The sequence below is a fragment of the Bubalus bubalis genome, chromosome 20 (genome assembly GCF_019923935.1).
Source record: "Bubalus bubalis isolate 160015118507 breed Murrah chromosome 20, NDDB_SH_1, whole genome shotgun sequence".
Lineage (NCBI taxonomy): Eukaryota > Metazoa > Chordata > Mammalia > Artiodactyla > Bovidae > Bubalus > Bubalus bubalis.
The window spans coordinates 11,793,321-11,820,050 of record NC_059176.1 but is presented as its reverse complement, the minus strand read 5'-3'; the positions used below and the strand labels follow the sequence as shown (position 1 = coordinate 11,820,050).

General features: G+C 48.8%; 1 long non-coding RNA gene across 1 annotated transcript in view; it reads right to left on the bottom strand.

Annotated features, from left to right (window-relative positions):
* Nucleotides 1–3,408: 3,408 nt before the first annotated feature.
* Nucleotides 3,409–26,730, bottom strand: part of LOC102404643 — a 29,858-nt gene continuing 6,536 nt past the window's right edge. Inside the window, exons 3-6 of the long non-coding RNA XR_006640396.1 lie at nucleotides 21,928–22,073; nucleotides 10,523–11,877; nucleotides 9,815–9,971; nucleotides 3,409–8,470 (exon numbers count right to left, since the gene is read on the bottom strand). This is a non-coding gene — a long non-coding RNA (uncharacterized LOC102404643). The remainder of the gene's footprint in view (nucleotides 8,471–9,814; nucleotides 9,972–10,522; nucleotides 11,878–21,927; nucleotides 22,074–26,730) is intronic.

Here is a 26,730-nt window from a genome sequence, read left to right as displayed (position 1 = left end):
CTGTGTTCCAATAAAACTTTATTTATAAGAACAGATGCTAGGTTGGAGTTGCCCCAGGGGCCATGGCTTGCCAATCCTTTGTTTTAGCTATTTATTGTTGAATTATTAAAATGATGATCATAAAGACATGTACTTTCATGGAAACATACTTTGGATATAAAGTTAAGTGAAAAACAGCAGGTTACCCAACTGTTTATAAACATAACCATGCAAAGAAAACCAATAGCAAATATGAGAGAAAGAAATATACTTGAATTTGTTAGCTATGACTACATAAAAAAAAACTAAATTTTAGGAGCTTAAGCCAACCACTATTATTTCTCCTAAGTCTTTATTTGGCAGGGCTGTTGTTGATTGAGCCAGTCTTGGCTGATTTCCTGAGGTTTGGCTGGAGGTCTGAACTGGCCTCAAAAGCATGACTCATCTCTGCCACTCGAGGTTGCCTCTTCTCCAGCAGATCAGTCCAGGCACGGTCACCTAGGGGCGCAGACAGAGGTCAGAGAGCCAACAAAAGGCTCATTTCTTTTTATTACTGAATAATAAGTCATTTTTGGATGTGCTACAGTTTATTTATCCCTTCCGCTTTTGGAGGACATCTTGGTTGCTTCCAGTTTCAGTGATTTAGGAATGAAGGTGCTATAAACATTTGTGCGTGGGTTGTTGTGCGAGCATAAATTTTCACCTCCTTTGGGTAAACACCAAGGAGTGAGAATGCTTAATCGTATGGTAAGAAGACTTTCAGTTCTGTAAGAAATCACCAAACTGTCTTCCACAGTGGCTGTAACATTTGCGTTCCCACCTGTAACGAGAGTTCCTGTTGCTTCACACCCTTGTCAGCGTTTGATGTCAGTGTCCCAGACTTTGGCCATTCTCGTAGGTGTGTAGTGGTATCTCGTTGTTTTAAGTTGCATTTCCTAGTGGCATATGATGTTGAACATCTTTTCAAATGCTTCTTTGCTATCTGTTTCTCTTCCTTGGAGAGATCTCTATCCAGATCTTTTGCCCGTTTTTAAATTGGGTTGTTTTGTTTACTTATTGTTAAGCTCTTTATGTATTATGTATATTAGTCCTTTATCGGGTATGTTTTGCAAATATTGTCTACCAGAGTGTAGTTTACTTTTCATTCTCTTATGAGTGTTTTTAACAGAGCAAACATTTTCATTTTAATGAAATCCACGTTATCGATTTTTCTTTCATGGATTGTGCTTTTGGTGATGTATCTATAAACTCATTGCCAAACCCAAGATCACACATGTTGTCTTCTAGAAATTTTATGGTCTTGTTTTACATTAAGTCTGTGATCCCTTGTGAGTTGATTTTTATGAAAAGCATAAGGCCATGATCTAGATCCTTTTGTGTTTTTTGTTTTCTTTTTTTTAATTTATTTATTTTAATTTTGTGTTTTTTATTTTCTTTCTTTTTATTTTTTGGTATGTGGAGGCACAGTTACTCTATCACCGTGTGTTGAAGAGACCATCCCTTCTCCATTTTATCACCTTTGCTCTTTTGTCAAAGATCATTTGACTATACATGTATGGGTCTGTTTTCTGGATTCTTTTTTCTGTTCCTTTGATCTATTTGTTTATTTTTTCATCAATACTACACTGTCTTTATTGCAGTAGGTTTATAATAAGTCTTGAAGTTGAGTAATGTCAGTCCTCTGACTTTGTTCTTATTAAGTGTTATGTCGGCTGTTCTGCGTCTTTTATCTTTCCAAATAAACTTCAGAACCAGTTCGGTGATATCCAAATAATAACTTGCTGGGATTTTTACTGGTATTTCTTTGAATGTATAGATCATTGGGTAAAGCTGGGTAAAGCTGGGTAAAGTGGTTAAAATGAAGAGAAGTCGCTCAGTCCTGTCTGACTCTTTCGACCCCATGGACTATAGCCCACCAGGCTCCTCGGTCCATGGGATTCTCCAGGCAGGAATACTGGAGTGGGCTGCCATTTCCTTCTGCAGGGGATCTTCCCGACCCAGGGATCGAACCTGGGTCTCCCGCATTGTAGGCAGATGCTTTACTGTCCAAGCTACCAGTGTACCGTTTATAAATGTACAGTTGATGCTAACAGGTGTGAGTCCTAATGTAGATTCCATTGCTCACACATGCACATGAAAATCTGCATATTGCAGGTAGTGGTTTGAAAAAAATGCTAGGGACAATAGCGGAGCACTCCTCTCAAAGCACTGCATCACCAGTGCCCATGACAGCCCTGAGTCAGCACCACGTGGACCAACACGGACGTCATGATTCTGAGGCAAAGGTGGGCTCTAGGTATGGAGAAGTTCTGCAAATACCTTGACTGATTCTCCTTTTAATGTATGCACAAGGGTGATACACGATTAAATAAAAAACTCTAGGTCTAAATAAGTTTCAACAAAGATGAAATAAAAACATTTTAAGATGACAAAGAAGTGTCATAATTTACGAGTCTCCTTTGTGTCATCATTGTGACAGAGGTCTATCTTTTGTTAGTGAGACATAGAAGTAATAGTGGATCTTAAAGCTGATGTCCCTAGATTCTATGATGTGCAGTAAATGGTGGTGTCTGTGAGCCTCCTGGTAGAAATCCGATAGCATATGTAGCATATGTGGAAGAGAATGTGAATTTAGTAGAGGGGACATTTACAAAGTTGTGGGCAGGGCTAAGGCAAATCAACCAGGGTGGAGCAGGGTCTCTGGCTGGCCACAGCTGGGAGCCTTAGGGGCAAGGAGAAGAAGCAGTTACCACAACCTGGGGAGAGGCCATAGGAAAGAATGGCTTGACTCATGCTGCCCTCTTTGCAGGAAAGAGCCAGGGGAAGGAACACCCAGCCTCACTGTCTGGCACCCCGGATCCTACGCGCATGCCTACTCCTGTGGGGCCTCCCTGGGAAGCAGAGGCGAGGTGTCATTTAAACACATCCAGCGATTCCCCTGCTGGACTCGGGATGGCAGGGAGAGTGGGCGTGGCTCTGGATGGGCATGTGGAAATCATCAGGCGGAGGCTGCTAAGTTTCTGTTTGTTTTTAGCTTTTGTTTTATTGTACAAAGTTTAAAAGTTTCTGAATTGCTTTATTTTTTATTTTACTTTTATGTTTTACTTTTTTGCAAATAATCTTTAATGAGAAAGTTGAACTTGCTTTCACAAATTTTTTTTATACCAAAGTATAGTTGATTTAAAATGTTGTGTTAATTACTGTTGTACAGCAAAGTAATTCAGTTATATACATACATATATGTGTACGTTCCTTTTTTTTTTTCTTTTAATTTGGCTGTGCTGGGTCTTAGTTGGGCTTCCCAGTTAGTGCTAGTGGTACAGAACCCGCCTGCCAATGCAGGAGACATGAGACGCAGGTTCGATCCCTGGGTTGGGAAGATCCCCTGGAGAAGGAAATGGCAACCCACTGCAGTGTTCTGGCCTGGAGCATCCCATGGAGAGAGGAGCCTGGTGGGCTACAGTCCATAGAGTCGCAAAGAGTCAGACACGACTGCAGCAACTTAGCACGCACGCATGGGTCTTAGTTGAGGCAAGCGTGATCTTTCGTTGCAGCTTGTGGGGTCTAGTTCCCTGACCAGGAATCCATCCTGGGTCCCCTGCATTGGGACTGCAGCTTCTTAGACACTGGACCACCAGGGAAGTCCCTTTTCCTTTTAAAAAAATATTTTCCTTTCTATGATGGTTTAACAGCGAGCTGCTTCTAACTTCACGCACTGCTCTCAACCTGGTGCCTAGCACTGAGGCCTCATGGGCAGATTCCAGGTGCACAGGAGCCTCGAGCTCCATCGCTGCGAGCAGGCCCGCTGTTTCTCCTTCACCCTCTGGGGGTTCTGCCACTTCCGCCCTGTGCACAGCGTGGCCAGGTCTGGCCTCTGACAGTCTCCCCGCTCCCCTCCATAGCCCAGCATCTGATTTACAATGTGAGACACTTTGGGGAGAAATGAAACGCCAGTTTCGGGGCTGAAACTTGGGTCAGAGCCGGCAGACGTCAGCTCACAGGCAGGGTAGTAGACAGCTGGAACTCGGATTGCGGGATGTTTATAGTTTATAAAGTGAGTTGTGCATGTTTCAGTCTTGGCCTGAACACCTGCTGGCCTGGTTGGCTTGCCAGGCAGAGTCTGTTCTGATTTAGAGCTTTCTGTCTGCCAACTTGATCTTGGAAGCTAACTCTTTTGCTTGTCAAACCCATGGCAGATATAGGATCAAAGGATCTGTGACATCACAGCTGTGTTACCTCTACAGGGTCCCTGTCACTGGACAGGCCAGGAAACTGAGGCCCAGAAAGGGAAGGTGCTGGACCCAGGTCCCAGCACCTGGGGTGGAACAAAGAACCCGAGGGTTTGAGTTTGCTGCCTGTGTTCAAGACTAGCCACAAGCACTTGGCTAAGTCCCTCAGTCTTCCTGTCCTCAGTTTCCATCTCTGCAAAATGGGGCTGAAAATAATTCCAAGCTCATTGTTCATGAGACTCTAATGAGCTCTGAGGCAGGTGCTCTGTGAATGATTTTGAGCAATGCGGATTCATGTCCATGGCCCCTGTGAGCTAACCCAGAAAGGGCCTTGGTGTTTGTCGAGTGACTTAATGAGTGTGGAAAGGGCTCTACGGACTGTAAAGTATGCGTGCGTGCTATGCATTATGTTAAGTGGTGCTCTGTAATGAGGCTGGATTTCTGCGAAGCAGTGAATCTCACCAACCCCATCCATAGGCTAGAGGGTCCCCAAGATGAAGGCCCTGTGTGCTTTTCTCAGCAGCACATCCAGAGGTTTTACTCATGGGGTGTAAAGGCGATACTGATGGTTTAAACAAGAACTGCCCAGCTGTCATGTGATTCTTGATCAACTGCTTAGTCTGGACATTTAATGCTGGCCTGGCAGCCAAGGCAGTCACGAAGCCCTGGTTCATGGCCACAGCCAGGAGGAAGCCACTGAGGCTGGAAGTGAGTTCCCAGGGCTCCTGGGAGCATGTGGGTTGGACTGGGCCCAGCATAGGGTCTGCTCTGCAGCATGCAGGCCCATGGAAAAGTCTCAGCTTCCAGGAGTAGCAGGGAGGGGCCGGGAGAGGCCACGTGGCCCCTCAGTGCTGGAGTCTGTCATGGACCCTGGCAGGAGTCATGACCTCGGCATCAGCCATGTGGGGGCTGCTGCAAGCTCCACAGAGAAGTGTGGAACACAAGCTGGACGAGGCCTTGAAGACCCACTTGTCCCAGGTACTTTACAGAGAAACAGACAGAAGGGGGAAGGCCTGCCATGTGACACAGCAGGTCATCCTTGAACTCAGGTCCTCACTTGCCTGATACATGGCCTTTCCCAGTCTCTCCAACCACTTTAATAGTTTCCAGGCTCCCAGGGGTAGGCACTGCAGCTGCTCTATGTGGGGCCTGTCCATGGAACAGCCAGGATGCTCTCAGCAGAGTGGCTGCTTTGCATGCCTCCCTCATGCTCTAGTCTAAAGAGATGGCAGTGCCTGGAGTTGTGCAGTGCCTAGCCTGTGCAACTGTACACAGCAGCCCTGGCTGGACTTACACAAAATAGACTTCTATGACTGTTCAGAGGGCATGTCCAGAAGTGGCCTATATGCTGTGTAGACATCCCCATCAATCTTGCTAGCTGATGTTTTCCTTAAGAAGTAGGAATATACTCTAGTTAGACAACTCAGGAAGGTCCACACTCTCAGGACCTTACCTCATCCACCCTTTTATTTACTACATAGATAAGGAAAACAAGGCTGAGAGGTGAGAAGGGATTTGCATATGATCACACAGTGAGTTGTTCCCAGTTATTCTTGAGTGACTCCTCTGCAGACCCCTCTGGGGCCCTGGAAGTTTCTGTGAGTCTGCCCTTACTTTCTCTCCCTTGGAATTCCACCTGTGTCCCCTGCAGTCCTGGCTGTGTACCCACCTCCACATCCTTGTCCATCTGCTCTGTGTGCCACTGCAGAGGGAATTTTCCCTGAACATTGATTCCCTACCCTTTCTCTGGGTCCTCTTGCCAATCCTTCCTGCTCCCTCTGCTCCAGATCCATCTTCCTAAGGGGCCGTCCTGAAGCCAGGCTCACACAGGTACAAGCTCTCAGGGCCTCTCACACCCAGACACCATCAGCTGCCGGGCACCCTGTCCCCTGCCCCCTCCTCCTTCCCTCTGGCCACTCTGGTTTTTCTGCAGTCCTCAGCCTGTCCGTTGCTGCTGTGGACCCATGTCCGGTAGATCCCGCGACCTAAGCATCTCCAGTGTCTGGCCCTGCCTCCCACCTCTGCTGTCACTTCCGCTGCTCTGTCCCCCTGCTGCTCCTGCCATCTGGTCTCCCTGTCCCCCAGTCTATGCCCTCAAGGAGGTGAGAAGCCTTCAGAGGTACTTGTGAATTTCTGTGCAAAATCTGAACAGCTCAGCCTGGCTTAGGAGCCCTTCCAGGTCCAGCCCCCGTGAGACTACCCCACCATTGCCCACCTTCTGCTCCCGTCTCTCCAGCCTTATCAGATGTGTGTGGCCTCATCAGGCCTTGGCAGTCTTCTGTCCCTTTCACACGTGCTCTCACTTCCTGGGCATCCTTTCACCTCCTCGAAGACCCAGCTCGAGAGTTCCCTCCACCAAACATCAACCCCAAACCACTCTCTGGTAAGGGTAATGTTCAAAGCACAAAGACTCCCCATCTATCCACTACCCCAAGGCATCTCAGCAGGACACAGGCCTGAGGTTTTGCGGCTGAACTCTCTGCACGGTCATGCTACATCTACTCCCAGAACATTCTGGAAAGCCTGCCTTGCATGAGAGTGATGTTTGTATGGGAAGTCTGCTTTCATTTGTTGAGTGCATCATGGACAAGCACCGGGCTTCTGGAAGTGGTTGGAAGCCGTTGCCTTGCCCAACGCCTCACAGTGGATCACAGCACCCCCGCAGGTTCCTGTCCCACTGCGAGGCCATCACTTCCCAGGCAGGGCTGCAAGCGTTTGCATGGTCTGCCTCCCACCAGAATGAGTGCAGGGTGCTGCAAGGTGTCTTGGTGACCTTTCTTTTGCCCTGGAGGAAGGCGGCTCTGGTGCAAGGGGAGAGCTCTGGGCCAGTGCTGAGGGTCAGGACCCCGCCCTCGTGAGCATTCTGTGTCGAGACGTACTCCCCTCCGCCTGCTTGCCTGCTGGCCGGGAGGACCCTCACCGATGGATCTGCCTGCTCTAGACCTTTTGCTTCTGACTCTGGCTCCCAGGCTGTGCTTGTCAACAGTCTCCCAGAGGATGTGACTCTGGTCTGGCATTTGGAACTTTTGGGCTGCCATTCCCACGGGGCTCCACACCCAGTATTGTTATAACAACTCTGTGAGGCAGGAGGCTATTAACACACCTGTTCACAGGTGTGTAAGGTGAGTAAGGAAGCGTAAGGGAGACTCGGAAATAAGAGGAGACATGCTCAGGACACCTGAGCAGGCCTCTCCCTCCAGTCCTTGTGCTTCTGCACCTGCTGAAAATTTAGAACCTGAACTCTCAGTGTTCGGCGGATTCAATTTACAAGGAGAGGGGAGGATGGAGACCAGCAGGAGCATTCTGCACTCTTCCAGTCCCAGTGGGTGGAAACCGACTGGACCCTGAAGCGCTGGTTGGCGATGCCTGGGGCCACCTAGTGGCGGCCCTGGGAACTGCAGACAGGTACCCAGGAGGCCATAAGGGGCTTGACCAGCACCAGCCCTTGGACCCCAGTCTGTGCACCCTTCGGTGGCAGAGGCCCTTCCATTTATCACGGCAGCAAGATGGCTCTACAGAGGGCCCAACATCCATCTGAGGTGTTTGCTTCTTTGGATTCTGGTTTAGAAATCTAGAGTCTTTGAGTTGGGTCTGGCTGGGCTCCAAGCAAGTCCAGGCCCTTTGGGAACTTCATTTCCCCACTTGTCAGTGAAAAGGCTGATTTTGATCTCTGAGGAATCCTCTTGGCTTGAACATTTCCTGTGTCATGACTGAGGACAACAGATGGCACTCAGATGGGGCTGGAAGAATTCTCAAGTCTGAGGTTCAGGATCTGGGAAGAGGACCCAGATCCCAGACCTGCAAAATGTGCTTCGTCCACTCCAGGGGGGAGGGAAAGACAGGCTGAACCATGCCCAGCTCTCCTCCGGGACTCCTGTGTTCGCCAGGCGTTCTCTGTAGATGTTCAAATTAAAATATAATTGAAAAATGAGGCTGTAACTCTGGGATGAGGGGTGGCAGGGCCCAGGGCTGCTGACTTAATCAGGCGGCCTAATGTCATTACGTCTGTGTTAATAAGAGGCGCCGCAGCTGCGGGAGGGGGCCGCTCGCTGAGGCTCCGACGCTTTCCAGCTGACGGGACTTCTCTTCTGCTGCTTTTCACCACAAACAATTGCCACTTGGGTTCTTTCTCCATTCCAGAGAATCTCCTGGAGTGAGATGAACATATGGGCCAAGATGGACTTTTATATGTGTGCTCAGTCGCTAAGTCGTGTCTGCTTCTCTTCGAAAGCTGGAGCAGGAAAAGCTGCCTGGTTTGTAACCTGGGAAGAAGTGATGGTTTATCCTCAAGGAGACTCTGCTTAAGGGGCCCCGGCCCAACCCTGGAGAAGGCACCCTTTTCCCTCTCCCCCTCCTTTCTCTCTCTGACTCTTTCATACTCTCTGCCCCCTTCCTTATCCTTAGCTCCCCTTCCTCTTCAACTGCTCCTTTGCCAACATATTTGACGATGGCCCCATCAAGCCCCAGACAAACAAAAGCTGGCGTGACTGCTCTGGGCTCTGTTGTTGTCTAGTCACTAAGTCTTGTCTGAGTCCTGTGACCCCAAGGACTGTAGCTCACCAGGCTCCTCTGTCCATGGGATCCTCCAGCAAGAATGCTGGAGTGAGTTGCCATTTCCTTCTCCAGGGGATCTTCCCGACACAGGGATCGAACCTGGGTCTCCTGTGTCCCCTGCATTTGTAGGTGGATTCTTTACCATTGAGCCACCAGGGAAGTCTGTCCCCCAAATGCTGGGGTCCTCTGGACTCTGGGCCCTGGACCTCATTTTAATTTGGGAAAATTTAACAAACAGGAAAAATTCTCTTAGGAAAATGATGACATCACGTACCTGAATTACTCTGAATTAACCACTGTTAGTATGTAACACCGGAGAAGGAAATGGCAACCCACTCCAGTGTTCTTGCCTGGAGAATCCCAGGGACGGCGGAGCCTGGTGGGCTGCCATCTATGGGGTTGCACAGAGTCGGACATGACTGAAGCGACTTAGTAGCAGCAGCAGCAGCAGTATGTAACACATCATTTTAGTTAGTATCGGACACAACTGTGGCTTCAGGGAGGGAAGACCAGGCTGGGGAGACCAGTTAAGCGCCTGTCTTTATGCAGGAGCTCATTTACATACAGCTGTGGACTGATCACTAAAGTCAAGTCAGTAGAAAATGTTAGCACAGACTCATGGTCAGAAGGAGTGTGCTGCCCTTTGTGGACAAGTGTACACAAACAGAAGGAGTTGGAAAATATTCTTGTCCACACAAGCAGCTGGAGCTGCCTAGACCATCTCTGGAAATATACACCAACACTGGAAATGTAGCTACCTACAGAGAGGGGGATGATTGGATAGCATCACGGATTCAATGGACATGAACTTGGGCAAACTCCGGGAGGTAGTGAGAGACAGGGATGCCTGGCGTGCTGCAGTCCATGAGGGTCTCAAAGAGTCGGACACGATTCAGTGACTGAACAACCACAATAACACAGAGAGGGGACCTCGGAGGCTGGGGCAGGGGAGGAGTGACAGTCACTTTTTACTCTCTATTCTAGATCTTTAGGGGACCAGGCACGTGGGTAACATCATGAGGGTGGGCTCAAGTCTGGAGTCTGAGGCTTACCCTTTGGACCATGCGTATCATGAATGATCCGTCCAGAAGCAGACCAGCACTGCCTTCCTTTCTCCTGCATCTTCACTCATGGTGACATCCTTCCTGCTAGAGCCAGGGAGACCAGGCTTCTCACCAAATCGGAGACGACCCAAGGAGACCCAAGGTCCTTGATAAAGAAGCGAAAAATCACTGCTGTGTCTCCTCATATGATGGATACGCCCCACTGGAGCGTCTGTCATGTGTTGCCAGCTGACCAGGAACCCTGCCTGGGAGTCTGGGGAGCGTGAGGAGGTGGACAGACAGGGATGCCTTCTGCTTCCACCTCCAGCCCTGTCTCTGGGCAGTACCCCCTCCTCTCTCTAAAGCTGCCGTAGAACAGCTGTCTGCTCGTCTCTCTGAAGGAAGTGCAGGTTCCACAATGCCCCGCATCTTTCTGATTCTGGGTTGCCACGTGCTCCTTCCAGTCTGTGTCCAGGACAGGCTCCAGCCCCTGGATGGGAGCACCCCGAGGCCCAGACTGGCAGGTGAGGGCTGGGTTCCTGACCAACCAGAGGGGGGCGGGGGAGAGGCCACGTCTCCCAGTGGGACTCTGTACAGGATGCACAGTGTGCAGAGAAGGAGCAAGGACCTGGCCTTCCTGCCTGCCTTAGCCCCTTCTCTGGACTCTGGTCTCCGGCCCGTGTGTGCCAGCCCCCCGGGTGTTTCAGCCCCACTCACCGGCTGTCCTCTCCGGCCAGGACTGCTGCTGCTGCACCTTCCTCATGGTATAAGCTTTACTTCTCCCCACTTGGGTGCTGACACCCTCCTGGAGAGCCCTACTCTGTCGCGGAGACCAGTGAAGTCTCTTCCAGGATAATCTCTTACACCCACTCGCACACAGTGAACTTGGAATCCACGCAGGCGGGGCTGGAAGCCGATGAGAGTGGCAAGCCTGTGTCCTGCCGGCTCTGGGGGCCGAGTCCTTTAACTGCTCCTCCAGCAGGGGGCGCCTTGGGGCACCATCTCCCGCTGCCCAGGCCAACAAGGGGGTCATAGGGTGTTGGACCTGTCTGGACTGCAAGGTGACCAGCTGACACTCAAAGCTGCCCACCCTCCACCCTCAGTGTTAAGTGCCAGGGTTCCCTCTAGCTGCTCTGTAGTTTGAGCTGCTGTTAGTAAGCCACTGTGGGCCACGACGTGCCAGTTTCAAGCTCAGAGCCAAGCCCATCCCCAGCACCGGGAGGAAGGGCACTGCCTGGTGACCTGGTCAGGCCCCTCCCACCTCTGAGCCTCCCCATCTGTAAAACGAAAGATCAGGAAGCATCTTAAGACTCGTGCAGTCATGAAAAAGCCTTCTTGTTGCCATTTTGCCTGACGCTACAGACATGAGATTTTACTAAAAAAAATACACCCCTGCCTGTCCATGGGCATCTGGGCGTTGGCTGTGTTTCTAATTGTCAAGTTCCCTTCCTGTAGTGACAACCTCCTCCTTCTACCTAAAATGCCTAGAAACACGTTGTAGTCTGGGAGGGGCTGGGACAGCTTAACTCGCTCTTTGTTTACCCTGCTTCTCAAGGGGGCCTGAGGCCCCTGGATGGACTAAGGGCACATGATCTCCTTTGGGCCACCTAGGAAGCAATTAGGGAAGTCCCAGGTGGCGCTAGTGGGTAAGAACCCACCTGCCAATGCAGGAGATGTAAGAGACACAGGTTTGATCCCTGGGTCAGGAAGATCCCCTGAAGCAGTGCATGACAACCCACTCCAGTATTTTTGCCCGGAGAATCTCATGCACAAAGGAGCCTGGCAGGCTATAGTCCATAGGGTCACAAAGAGTCAGACACTACTGAAGCAACTTAGCATGCAGGAAGTAATTTCCCCAGCCTGAGGGGAAGAGAAGGAGATGCAAGTATAGAGTAATAGAAACCCAGAGAAAAGCCCAAGTGGGTGCTGTGGGAGCTCCAAGGAGTTAATCAACTGCGAATGGCAAGTACTGGGAGACTTCCTGGAGGGGGTGATACTTGGGCTGTGTCTTGATGGATGAGTAGGCGTTTTCCAGAAAGAAGTCGGGGTGCAACAGGTGGAGGGCATGATACCTGCAAAGGAGAAAAAGGGCAGCATGAAGACTCCAAAGTCCTGGAGTGCAGACTTTGGCTCTACTGCCCCACATGACTTCAGAGAACTAGCCCTTCGACACTGGGTGGGGGATGGCAGAGGGAAATGAGCCCAGAAGGGACAAGAGTGCCCCCTTTTTTCTCCCCGCTCCCACCAGCCTTCAGGCTGTAGTCTAGCTCCCTCCCAGACTCCGTGTCCAAGCCTCAATTTGCTAAAGAATCTGTCAACTCAAATCCCCAAAGGAGGCGCCCTTGACTCCCTCACCTCTGCTGACCCTGCTCGGTACTCTGCAAATCTCGTCTAATTGCTGGCCTGGCTTCAGTGGGATCCCCTTTAAAAACCCACCCTCTACGTGGCCCCAGTTGACTTTCCTGGTGGAGTCACTTGTTTGTGGCATCCATAAATCCAAGTGCCAAACTCAGCTCCAAAGTTGTTCACATCTGCCCTGCAATCCAGCTCTCCAAGGTGTGTGGAAATCATATTACAAACCCTCCAGCCGAGCCTGCGTCCACATCCCCAACCGCCCTCTTGGTCTCCCCCCCCCCACCACTTCAGCACCCAGGCCCAGTGCCTACAGCTAGAGATCTCCCCTGTGCCCCAAGCCCACTACGCCGTCCCGAATTATTCAAGCTCTCCAGGCCCCAGCTGTTCTCGTTGCCTGGCCCTGCCTTGTCTGCAGAAACACCAATGAAGGCTGCGGCCTAGGCCCTCCCCTTGCTTTTTTCTGCCTCTGACCCACCAGCCCTGGTGCTCCCCTGTGACTGTGCCTGGCATGCTATCTTCCTGTTTCTAGGGGAGCTGTGAGTTCATTAAAGTTTCTTTCAATGGGATTGGCCTCTGTGTGGTGACTCAGTCACCTTTATGATAAATTCTAAGACCTGGGCACAACTCAGCAATCTCCTCTAATTCCCAGGCCTTAGACACTGGTCCATCATGGTCTCCCACACCCGTGCTTCCCCTAAGAATCCGAGCTCACGTTTCTACCTGCCCTCATGACACTCTAGATCCATGTTAAGTGACATATCAGGTTTACGGTGGCCAGACCTGAACTCTGGATTTCCTCCCACAAACTCACTCCTGCCTCTGCTTTTCTTTTCCCAGAAAATATCCTTTCTGTTCATCTGCTTGCTCGGGTCAAAGATCTAAGGGTTACCTTTGATTGCTACCCTTTTCTTGAAAGCCCATGCATCTCTCTCTCTGGGAAATACCTACTCTCACCTTGACATTCAGGTCCTAGCTTAAATGTCCCCTCCCCAGAAAGGCCCTCCCTGACCTGTCTCATGGCCCCTGTTAATCCCCTGCTTGGGAATCAAGGCCAGAAGCTTGGATGTGTTCAGGGTCTGTCTTTTGCACATGATGGAGTGGGCTGGGCTCTCCTAGGTGTCTGCTGTGTCCCAGCATCCCGGGGAAGCCCGGGCACAGAGCAAGTGCCCGGGAGTGCCTCTGCTGGGTGTCGGGTGGAATGACCCAAGAGTCCTCAGGGCTGGGGGCTCAGGTACCTGGAGTGTGTTCTTGGGAGGGAGGAGCAGAGAAGAAGCTTAGAGAGGATGGGGAGGAGGTCGTGGCCAAGCCAGAGAGAGAGGAAGCTGATACTTGGGCTGACCCTGGCCCAGGACCCGGAACACTGTCGACTCCAGCCATTCACTTCCTGATTCACATGTGTCCAAGTCCACTCTCTTTTTTAAAATAAAACTATTTTTATTTTTATTTTTTTGGCTGTGCCAGTTCTTAGTTGCAGCATCTGGGATGGACTCTTAGGCACTGAACCACCAGGGAAGTCCCCAAGTCCACGCTCCTTTACAGTCACATACATCTGAATGAGATGTGGGCATCTCAGCCTTCAAAGCCATTTGAAATCTGGTTAAAATGGGCATTTAAGGCGGCTTCCCTAGGAAGAGGTTTCAGAAGGCTGCCTGATAGGTATACGAGCCTCCAGTTTCTCATAGTAGTGGGTGGTGGTCCCACTCCTCCTTGACCAGGGAGAGAAAGGCCCTCCCCAAACCCTGCTGAGCCTTTGATCCTGGACCCAGAGCCCAGGACCCTCAGCAGGCTTCCCATCCCGGGGCAGAGGAGAGGGCTCCCGGGTCAATCAGAGCCCCCCGAGAGGCCGCTTGGTCTCTGATAATGCTTCCCCACTCATCTGAGTGAGATCTCAGATGGTTCCACTCTGCCCTCCAGGAGGAGAATGCCTTTGGGAGGAGTGGAGAAGTGCATACTTGGTGATGCATGGCCAGGCGAGGAGAGAACGCAAAGCCAAGTGAATCACAGGCTTTGGAATGTAAGCGTGCTTTTGGGGTCCTTGAAAGTGGTCCACTGAACCCAAGGAGGGTGTGGTTACGGTATGGAGGGGCTCCCTTCTCACTTCACCCCTGCCCCAGACCAGAAGGACTCTTTGGAAAAATGGAATTTGAAGCTAGCTTGTAATCTGTGAGTCTAAAATGATGGAAAAGGGGTGTTATTTGGCAATGCCAACATTCAAACAGTGCTCTTCACCCCAGAGTCGGGTCCTCCTGGCCGGCAGCCACAGGGTGCAGGGGGCACGGTGCCCATAGCCACCTGGGATCATTTCCATAGACTTTAATCTTCTAAGAGCTGCAGGATGGTCTCCTGGCTTGTCTTTCTTCCTGCTTTTATTCTAATAGGCCTTATATGAGAAACTTAAAATGACTCAGGGGAAGCTGAGGAAGGAAAAGGGAAGGGCGGCCCTGGTGGGGTCAGCAGCAGGAGCCCCGCACGGACTGTCATTAGGGACCCAGGAAATGCATCTGCAAGCAGGTCAAGGAAGGGAGGGCGCACGCTGGAGACCGTGAACTGGAGGCTCACTGGGTAGAGCCTCGTGAAAGGCGAAAACACTGGCGCTGCAATATATTGTTTAACACCAATGTTGGTGTGGGTTTTTTTTAGCATTTCCAGCCTGCTTCCATTGTTAGTCATTGTATCCTCTTTCATTCTAAGAGGAGGCAGAGTAGGCATGAGTTGTTATTCCCATTTACAGATGGGGAGAGGTGTCCAGAATGGGGATCCTCACCCAAAGGCATGGGTCTCCCCCTGTGACTTCTTTGAACCAGGGGCTTTCTTTACTTGGACAACTCCTTTGCTTCTTTGAGAATGCAAGTCAGGAGAATCAGCCTCCAGAAACCGCCCTGGGGTCCCACCCTCACCCCCGTAACGCACGGAAGTCCATCCTGTCATCGGTGTTGTAACTAAGTCCCCCTCCCCTCCTGGAACGTTCCCTCCGAGAGGCAGGTGACTCCCCTGGGCCCTGCTCCATCTCCCAGGCCTGGCCGCGCCCTCCTACCAGCAAGTACTGAGCAGATGTCAGTGGGTAGAGGTTTGCGGGTGTGGGTGGAAGCAATGAACAAACATCAATGTGATCCTGAACCCGCTGCTCAGCAGAAACAAGGAGGGGCTTCCAAGTATCCCAAATCTATTCAGAAATGGAGACTAGATCTTCCTGGGGTGTGAGGTGGGAGGTGGGGGCAGGAAGGAAGTGGGCAGGGGCTCTGGAAGGTGCTGGATGGGGTGGGACGTGGAGGGCTCCCTTCAGAAGCCTGATGGGGTGGGAACTTGGGCTGCGGAGACCATGAACTTCGGAGCAGAAGGACCTAAAGTCTCCCTCACCTGCAACGCAGGAGACTCTGAACAATTCAGAGGGCGCCCACTTGTGGTCACTTGAGGCCAAAGCCGAGCACCCACAGAAGAAGCCCGCATTTTCCTCTCGTAGCCAAACAACAGTGCAGGAAAAAAAGGCTCAAAAGAGAGGGTGGGAGCACTGCTTTCGGAGTCAGGAAGCTTGACCTAGCCATGCCACGAGCTCACCAGGGTGCTTTGGACAAGCCGCTTCACCTCTCAGCTTTAGTTCCCTCACCTGATTAATAAGGAGGTCAGATGAAATGAAATGAAAGGGGATGACAGAGGATGAGATGGTTGGATGGCATCACCAACTCAATGGACATGAGTTTGAGCAAGCTGCAGGAGTTGGTGATGGACAGGGAAGCCTGTCCAGACATGCTGCAGTCCATGGGGTTGCAAAGAGTCAGACACGACTGAGCGACTGAACTGAACTGGACTGATGAAATGAATGGGAAATGCTGACCACCGGTCAGCCATGTGCTAAGCATGGGCCTGTGTTATCTGGGCTCCTCCAAGGGCATGGCTGCTAGGCGACAGAGGAAAAACTGAGGCTCGATTGGTTGAGTGGCTTGTCTTTAGTCACCCAGCTGGTAAGTGGCAGAATTGGGCACGCCCCCCTCCCCTAACTCCCATGGGTTTCTCATGGCTTCCACGGTCCCTGCTATTTCTGTCCTATGGTTCAAGGTGTCTGCTGGAGAGAAAGAGATTCGTAGGAGCCCTTAGGGCCATGGCAGGCAGCTAAGACGGGAAGTGAAGAGCCAGTTGGCCAGGCTTTCCGGCCACAGTGCTAGCGCTAAGTTGCTTCAGTCGCGTCTGACTCTGTGCGGCCCTGTGGACCATAGCCTGCTCCTCCATCCAAGGGATTCTCCAGGCAAGAATACTGGGGTGGGTTGCCATTACCTCCTCCAGAGGATCTTCCCAACCCAGGGATCGAACCCACGTCTCTTATGTCTCCTACATTGGCAGGCAGTTCTTTAGCACTAGTGCCACTTGGGAAGCCCTGCTGCTGCTGCCGCTGCTGCTGAGTCACTTCAGTCGTGTCCGACTCTGTGCAACCCCATAGACGGCAGCCCACCAGGCTCCCCCGTCCCTGGATTCTCCAGGCAAGAACACTGGAGTGGGTTGCCATTTCCTTCTCCAATGCATGAAAGTGAAAAGTGAAAGTGAAGTTGCTCAGTCGTGTCCGACTCTTAGCGACCCCGTGGACTGCAGCCCACCAGGCTCCTCCGTCCATGGGATTTTCCAGGCAAGAGTACTGGAGTAGGGTGCCATTGCCTTCTCCATGGGAAGCCCTAAGTGAGCTCATATACAAAATGCACTGTCAGGACTTCCCTGGTGGCACAGTGGTTAAGACTCGACCATCCCTGTGCAGAGGGCTCGGGTTCAATCTCTGGTCAGGGAACTAAGATCCCACATGCCATATGGTGTGGCCAAAAATTTAAAGCACTATCTGTGGGAGTTCTCTGGTGGCCTAATGGTTAGGATTCCAGGCTTTCACTGTCATGGCTCAAGTTCAGTCTCTGGGCAGGGAACTGAAATCCCACAAGCTGCATGGCATGACCAAAAAAAAAAAACAAAAAAAAAACACCCAAACAAAACAAAATGCAAAATGTACTGTCTTTGCGGAAGAAATTATGACCACCACTCAACTAGCCATCAAAAACTATGTTCTCTGGGCCAACAGCTTCCCAGGAGAAGATCCAGCTGCCCCAGGGCTCCGCTCCTATCCTCTGCCCCGCGGTGGTGGAGGATTTGGGGAGTGAACCTGCGCCCCTACGTGTCTCCTTATAGATGGATGTAGCACTCTGACCAGGGCTTACTGGTCTCAAGGGAAGCTCCTGACATGGGGTGTCTGATAGGGACTCACAGGGACCCCAGGGGGAAGGTTGACTGGGAGTGGAGGGGGAGCTGATGGCAGGGCAGAGACCCTTCTACACTGCTCCAGGTGTCTCAGGGGGAGTTGGAAGTGCTCCGGCAGTGAGGTTTTGGATTTTTTTTTTCTGGTCCAGGCTTTGTACATTCCCTCCAATGAGATGACCATTTCATAGGATCGAGGAAAGAAGAAAAGAAAGAGCGACTCTCTAACATCGTCACATGTGTCCTCCCGGGCACTGCTTGTTAATACCTAAGTTAACCTTCACTTTAACTATTTCAAAATTAATTATTTATCTTATTGTAATAGATGTTAATTAATATTTTAACTGAATTGAATTAAAAGCAAAAATAAACTCTGTAACTATCGTGTAAGTTCCACCATTATATTGCAAAGCTTTTCTGTGTTGCTGCTGCTGCTAAGTTACTTCAGTCGTGTTCGACTGTGTGCGACCCCATAGACAGCAGCCCACCAGGCTCCCCTGTCCCTGGGATTCTCTAGGCAAGAACACTGGACTGGGTTGCCATTTCCTTCTCCAATGCATGAAAGTGAAAAATGAAAGTGAAGTTGCTCAGTCACATCCGACTCTTAGCGACCCCATGGACTGCAGTCTACCAGGCTCCTCCATCCATGGGATTTTCCAGGCAAGAGTACTGGAGTGGGGTGCTATTGCCTTCTGTGTTAGGAGAGTATTATTCTGTCACATGTAAACATTTAAAGCATCACCATTTCTGCACCTCCGTCCAAGTTAGAATGTGTTAAAATTTTTTTAATATGATGAGAACTTCATGACATGGAAGTGGTACAGGGCTTGCCTGAACCCAGGCTGAGTGTCCCTGGGGCCTGCATCCATTCATAACGGGACTCAGCCTCCCTGGGGAGAGACCTGGCAGAGGAAACTGAGTCAGAGGCCCAGAGGTATGGGCCAGACCAGTGTCCCGGAGTGTGGGAAACATTCATTCACTGAGAATTTACTTCTCCAGCACCACGGGTGAGGTACAGTTCTAGGCACTGGGACAATCAAGTTAGCAGGAGTCCAAGTTCCTGCCTTCCGTGTGACTGACCTCTAGTGGCATCAGGCAGTAAAGCAGGTGAGTAAATATCCACAGGGCTTCGTGGAGGTGAGTGTGATGGGGAAGAATAAAGCAGAGAATGCAGCAGGAGGATGGGGGGGATAAAGACATAAATGAGGTGAAAGGGTGGACCCTGCAAAGATCCAGGGCAGGGGTTGGCAGTTTTCTATAAAGGACCAGATGGTAAATATTTCTGGCTTTGTACGCCCTCTGGCGTCTGTCGCAGCCACTCTTGCCCCAAAGCAGCATAGATGGATCAGGGCATGGCTGTGTCCCAGTAAAACTTTATTTATATAACTAGGTGGCGGGAAGGGAGTTCCTGAAAGAGGAACAGCAAATGCAAAGACGGAGTGCCTGGTGATTGAGGAAAAGCAAGGAGAACTGTGGTTCCATGAAACAAACACAGGAACACAGTACAAGGGGGTGATGTCGGCCAGAAGAGCTCAGGTCTGGCATGGGGGTGGAGATGAGCGGGCACTGCGTTCACCACGGTAACTCTTCTCATTTATTTGTCTGTTCATTTATTTGGCTGTTTGGGGTCTTAGCTGTGGCATGTGGGATCTTTCACTGCAGTGTATGGATCCTCCAGTTGTGGTGTGTGGGCTCCATGTGGGAATCTTAGTTCCCTGACCAGGGATCGAACCTGTGTCCCTTGCATTGCAAGGAGGATTCTTAACCTCTGGATCACCAAGGAAGTCCCGTGGTAACTCTTCTTACTCCCCTCCTACCTACTCAGGACCTGTGAAGGACCCTGGGAAGGGAATGCACAGAGCAGGCTTGAAGAGCCCATTTGCTTGTTATGTAATTGTTCCTCTCCTGTAGCAAGACTTTGTTCAGAGAATCCTTTAAAGATGTATTTTGGGTTGGATTTGAGTGACATACAGAATTGCAATCAGAGGTCAGGAAGTGAAAGTTAGATGATGAAAAGGAGTCCACTGTGTAGGACCAAAGAGGAGCAGATGCTCCAGGTGGGAAGCACAGGGCTGAAAATCCAAGAGGCCAGACAAGACAAGAGGGGACAATGCCCCCCCATTTCTGAGGGGTGCAGTGGTGTAGACGCAGACTGAGGTCAGATCCAGCTCTTCTGCTGCTCAGTACAGTGACAGTAAGAATTCTAACTCCCCAAACCTCAGTTTCTTAACCTGTCAAATGGGAAAGATAACTCCCATCTCAGAAAGTTTCATTCATTCATTGGTTCATTGAGGATTAAATAAGACAGCAGGTATAAAACTCTCAGCACGTTGTGGTGTTCAAGGGGCGTCAGGCCCCTGCCCCACCACCTTTCTCTGGGGAAATCCCACTCCCAGGGGGCAAAGGCTCCTCTTTGATGATGAGAGTGTGTTGTTTGTGCAAAGCAGCCAAGAGGGAGAGCTGTGGCCAGGAGGGCCAAGCATTGCGGAGGCACCTGCTGTTTACACATTGGGAGGCGACTGTTGAGTTTCCAAGATGGCTCGGAAGCCAACCAATCATTTTGCTCCATTCCATATTCTAGTTTGTTCACTGAACCATATTTGAAAGACTTTATTATGCTCCTACTGCATGCAAATATGGCTTCCCAGGTGGCTCTAGTGGTAAAGAACCCATCTGCCAGTGCAGGAGACGTAAGAGAAGCGGGTTCAGCCCCTGGGTCAGGAAGACCCTCTAGAGGAGAGTATGGCAACCTACTCCAGTATTCTTGCCTTAAGAATCCCATGGACAGAGGAGCCTGGTGGGCTACAGTCCACTGGGTCTCAAAGAGTCAGACGTGACCGAAGCGACTTAGCACACATGCATGCAAATATACATGAAGGATAACTTCCTTTCTTGCCTTATCCTGCCCTACTCCCCGGGGCAACCTTCCCCCTCCACTGCACTAAAGTTCTCACTGGCTCCATTCTCCAACATTCCTAACACCCCAGTCTCAGTTTGTTGAACTGAATCAGTGAACTCTGGCCTGGAGAGTGGGAGCACTTGAGTCCTTAGGGAGTCACTTCCCTTCTCTTTGCCCTGTTCCCTTAATGAAAACCCCAGAGACTCGGTTACCAGAATGTCAACCTTAGCATCCTGTGATGGGTTACCAGAATGCCAAGCTTTGCATCCTGTGATCTCAAATAGGATCCAGAGACACCTAGCTAATGCAGGCCCATGGAAGACATCACTAGCTGATTGGGGCATTCTAACTGCTGAGCCCTGAGGGGCCCTCGGAATCTTTCCAGGGGCACCCGCCAGCCATCACCAATCAAATCCGAGTTGGCAGTTGAGATTAAACGGACTTTTCATCCTGGGCTGGTGTCCTGGGTGAGGTGAAGAGACACATCAGAAAGGCACCAGAAGGTACAATCAAAGTTATGGGGCATGCGGAGGGTGGCAGGGACCAGAATGGGATCTCTCATGGTGAGAAGTGAAACCCTGGTCCACTGGGGGCGTCCACAGGGGCACTGAGATACTACTTCCATGTCACTCCTGTCACATCAGCCCCTGTACGGGTGAGACATGCCCAACGTGGACGTCACCTGGGCAGTTTTGGACCCAGCACAGAGGGGAAGCAAAGGAGAGGGAAGGGCATCAACTATGAGCCAGGCACCTCGTTAGTCTTTTTCAAAGATGATGTTTCTTACTTCCCATTATCTGCCCTGCCGGGGAACTTCATTTTAAAGATGAAGAACCTGAGGCTCAGAGCTTATTATCATAAAACTATGATAATCTGCTGGGGTTGAACTCCAGCTTTACCTCTTCTAGCTGTGATGTCTTGGGCAAGTCCCCTAGTCAGCCTGTGGCTCAGTCTTCTCATCTGTAGAGTGGGGATGATAGCAACAGGCAGCTTGTTACGAAGGAGTTGATACAGATGACATTTTGGGAACATTCTCTACAGCATAGAGTAAGAGGTCTATTTGCTAGGCTGTTAGCATGGATGTCTTATTCATTTTGACATCTCTGGTGCCTCGTAGAATGCCTTGCACATAGTAGGTGCTCATTAAATACTTTGGAACCAAACCACTGGGCTCTGACTATCCTTAGAAGAGTCCTGTGTAACTCTCCATGTCCCCATTTCACAGAGAGAAAAACTGAAGCTCGGTGTGATTAGCTGACCTGCCCAAAGTGCCAGAGCTAAGAGATGGTGGAGCCAGCCTCCACTCCAGGTGTATCTCCCAGAGTGCTTCCCTAAGGGGCTTTACCCTTCACTTTTTCCTTAAAATGTCTCCAAGTCTCACCTGCTGCTCAGCCCCTGAATAGAGGATACATAACCATGTAACAGGAGAATGCACGAGTGGACAGTGATTCTGACCAGAAGGAATTCATTAGCCAATGAAGTCTGAAAGCTAGATCTATAAGAAAATGAGGTGTTTGATAAGTGTGTCCCAAGCTGACTTTGATTGCAGGCAGTAGGAGGTGAAAAAATGAACATGATATAAAGCAGATTAAGAGAGTTCAAGGTGCCCGTAAGCTGGGTAGGGATTGAACACAGGTTTTACCTTATTTGTTTAGTGGAGGCTGCTGAAAGGTGCAGAGCCGCTGCAGGGGTCAGCAGGAGAGGGTGTTGTGATCTGTTGGTGATGTCTGCATGGGGAAGGAAGTGACCAACGGGGATGGAAGCGAACAACGGGTGTCCAATGACCATCTGTAAAGGAAATGATAAAAGGCTGGTTCTTTGGCTGGGATCTGGCCCCAAGCCTCATGGCAAAGGGTCCCGAGCCTTTCCTCTATCTCCTGATGCTCACTCAGTGACCGAGGTGTTTTGTAAATGGCCAGCCTCCAGAACAGCCGGGGGCACTGACTCTAGAGAAACTGAGCACGGGCAAAGAGCAGAGCCCTCCTTGGTGAGACAGACACGTGTCTGTCTTCTTCCTAACCTCATCTGCAAGTTTGCTTTAGTGTCCAGTCACTCAGTCGTGTCCGACTCTGCAACCCCATGGACTGCAGCATGCCAGGCTTCCCTGTCCATTACCAACTCCCAGAGCTTGCTCAATCTCACATCCATTGATTGAGTCGGTGATGCCATCCAACCAGCTCATCCTCTGTCGTCCCCTTCTTCTCCTGCCTTCAATCTTTCCCAGCATCAGGGTCTTTTCCAATGAGTTAGTTCTTCTCATCAGGTGGCCAAGATACTGGAGTTTCAGCTTCCACATCAATCCTTCCAATGAATATTCAGGACTGGTTTACTTTAGGATGGACTGGTTGGATCTCCTTGCAGTTCAAGGGACTTTCAGGAGTCTTCTCCAACACCACCATTCAAAAGCATCAGTTCTTTGGCACTCAGCTTTCTTTATGGTCCAACTCTCACATCCATATATGACTACTGGAAAAACCATAGTTTTGACTAGATTGACCTTTGTTGGCTGAGCAATGTCTCTGCTTTTTAATAAGCTGTCTAGGTTGGTCATAGCTTTTCTTCTAAAGAGCAAGCATCTTTTAATTTCATGGCTACAGTCACTATCTGCAGTGATTTTGAAGCCCCCAAAATTAAAGTCCCTTGCTGTTTCCATTGTTTCTCCATCTATTTGCCATGAAGTGATGGGACTGGATGCCATGATCTTAGTTTTCTGAATGTTGAGTTTTAGGCCTGCTTATTCACTCACCTCTTTCACTTTCATCAAGAGGCTCTTTAGTTCTTTGCTTTCTGCCATAAGGGTGGTGCTTTAATGTACTAAGTGAGTTCTGGTCTTGGAACTATAACGAGGCTTTGGACCTGGACATGTTTCCAGGCTCTCTGAGAATCTTCACCTGCCTAATTTATCTGTCCTGGAAGGAGTCGCAGAGAGCACCCAGGCACTGAATTTCCAGCCTGGCTGCACATTAGAATCACCTGGTTCAAAAAAAGAAAACAGGGTCTGACTCACCTCCCTCATCCCACACAATAAAAGATTCTGAATTTGTTGGTCTGGGGAAGGGCCTGGCATCAGATAGAGAAGCACTGATCTGAGACAACAGTAAAATGATGGTAACATGTTGAAAATAACAAGTTATGAGTGTACAGTGAAATATGTAGGGCAACCACTAAAAAAGAAAAAAACTATATAAAGAGATATATTAAAAAAAAAACAGAAAACAAATGACCAAATGTCAGATTTAATCCCTAACATTTCATCAGTTAATGTAACTTAAATGGTATAAAAATTAGAAGAGACTGGCAGAGTTGATTAATAAAATTATCCAATCACATATTGTCCCACAAGAGACTCACTTCAAATATAACTGTAATAGGCAGGTTGAAGGTAGAAAGATGAATAAAGATATATTATGCAAGCATTAATTTTTAAAAAATCAGGAGTGGCTATATTAATACCAAGTAAGGGCGATGGCACCCCACTCCAGTACTCTTGCCTGGAAAATCCCATGGACGGCGGAGCCTGGTGGGCTGCAGTCCATGGGGTTGCTAAGAGTCAGATACGACTGAGCGACTTCACTTTCACTTTTCACTTTCATGCATTGGAGAAGGAAATGGCAACCCACTCCGGTGTTCTTGCCTAGAGAATCCCAGGGACGGGGGAGCCTGGTGGGCTGCCGTCTATGGGGTCGCACAGAGTCGGACACAACTGAAGCGACTTAGCAGCTTAGCTGCAAAGTAGATGTTAGAGCAAAGAGAACTACCCAGGGATAAAGAGAAGCATTATGTAATACTTAAAGTGTCAATCAACCAAGAAACAAAACATAGCCATCCTAAATGTTTGTGCATCAAAAAATAGAGCTGCAAAGTATATGAAGTAAAACCCATAAGGCTGAACGGAAAAGAAGACAAGTCCACAATTATAGTTGAATACTTAGACAACCCTCTTTCAGCAACTGATAGAACTACTAAACAGAAAACCAACAAAGATATAAAAGAACTGAACGGCATCATCAGCCAGCAGGATCTAATTGACATATAACACTCCAGCCAGCAAGAGCAGAATATACATTCTTTTCAGGTGTTTGTGGAATATTTGCTAGGATAGACCATATCCTGGCTCATTAAACAAACGTCAACAAATTTAAAAGAACTGAAATTACACTGTGTATGTTCTCTGACCCTAATGAAGTCAAATCAGAATCAATAGCAGAAAGATCTCCTCAAATCTCTAGGTGCTAGAAATTAAAAAAAACATACTTCACGAATATATGGGCGAGAGAGACAGATTTATTATAAGGCACTGACTCATGCAATTATAGAGGCTAAGAGATCCTATGATCTCTTAGTATGCCAAATGCAAGCTAGAGACCCAGCAAAGCTGGTAGTGTACATCCAGTCTGAGTACAAAGGTCTGAGAACCAGGTGAGCTGAATATGTAAGTCCCGGTTCAGTTCAATGGCAGGAGAAGACTGATGTCCCTGCTCAAGCAGGGAAACGGGAAAGAAATAAATCCTCCCTCCTTTGCTTTTTGTTTTATTCAGGTCCTCAACAGATTGGGTGGTGCCGCCCACACTGGGAAGGGCAATGCCTTCTTCTCAGTCCAGTATTTCAAATTCTCATCTCTTCCAGAAACACCCTGACAGTCACACCCTGAACTCATGACTAACCAGACATCTGGGCACCTTGTAATCGAGTCAAGCTGACACATAAAATTAACCATCACAGGGTCAAAGAGGATGTATCAAGGGAAATACAAAAATGCACTGAACTGATTGAAAATGAAAATAAAACATGTCAAAATATGTGAGACGCAGCTAAAGCAGCACTGAGAGGAAATTTTATAGTGCTAACTTTTTACATTAGAAAAGAAAGTCTCTATAATCTAAGTTCAGGAAACTAGAAAAAGAGAAACAAAACAAATCCAAAGAAGAAGGAAGAAAGTTAAATAATAAAGAATAGAAATCAATGAAACTGAAAACAGAAAACAATAGAGAAAATCAATAAAATGCTTGTTCTTTGAAAGATCAATAAGATTGTTTAGCAAGGCTGACAAAAACAGACACAAATCACTAGCATCAAGGATGAAATGGGATTGTACTGCAGATCCAGCAGATATCAAAAGGATAATAAGAGAATAACATGAACAACTGTGCACATAAATTCAATAACCTAGAGGAGATGGATCCATTCTTGAAAGACGACAACCTACCAAAGCTCATCCAGTAGGAAGGAGATAATCTGAGTAACTCTATAAATATTAAAGAAATTGAATCCATAGTTAAAAATCTCCCTCAAAATAAATCCCCAGGCCCAGATATTCTCATGGGAGAATCTTACCAAACATTTAATGAGTTAGCATCAATTTTACACCCTTCTAGGGGAAAAAAATGCAAAGGAAACACTTCCAATTCATTTTATGAGGCCAGTGTTATCATGAAGCCAAAACTAGGAAAAACAATTACAAAAAAACAAGCCTATAGACTAATACATTCAATAAACATAGAGAAGAGCAAATAAAAAAAATCTGCAACAAAATATTAGCATATTATATTTGGCTTATATGAAAAGAATTATACACCCTAAGTGAATAGGATATTTTCCCCAGGAATGCAAGGCTGGTTCAGTATTTGAATATCAATCAGTATGATCCACCATATCAATAGGCTAAACAAGAAAAACAACATGATCATATAAACTGATGGAAAAAAATCATTTGACAATATTCAACACACATTTGTGATTTATTTTAAAAAAACAAACAAATGTCTGTATATTAGGAATAAAAGAAAACTTTCTCAATTAGATGAAGAGCATCTACAAAGATCCTATAGCTAACATCAGACTGAATACATTCCCCCTAACACCTAGGACAAGGCACAGATGTCTGTGCTCACCTCATCCAGCATAAAATTCTTTCCTGAACCCTGATCTTTCTGAGACCCCACATGATGAATGAAAATTCAATGCCCTATCCTCTCTTCCTTGAAAGTTGTGTTGTCAGACTTACCAGCTCATTCATATCACTTTCAAGAAAGCACAGGGGAATGCAAGGGAGTACATCTAACTTTATTACTCTGTTCTAATTTATGTTAAGAAAAAGCACGTTTGCTAAGTTTGGAACCTTTGAAAATAACACTGACTTGTGACACACCAGCCCCTCACCAATGTCTGTGTGTGCAAAAATGGAGGCTGAGAACTACTTATATAATCCAGCCATGAAACTGAGGCCCAGAAAGGGTGAGTGGCTGGTCCAAGATCACACAGCCAGCTATAGGCAGAGTTCAGAGATCTTGTCTCCAAAGCCAGTGGTGAAATTGCTTCCAATATGGGACTTGATCACACTGACATTTGTCCCTGTCACTGCAGCCAGGGACACAGGGACTGTCTGAGCTGGGCTGTGACTTCTCCTGGGTCATCATGAGGTCTCCAGTCACTCTGAGGGCCCAGC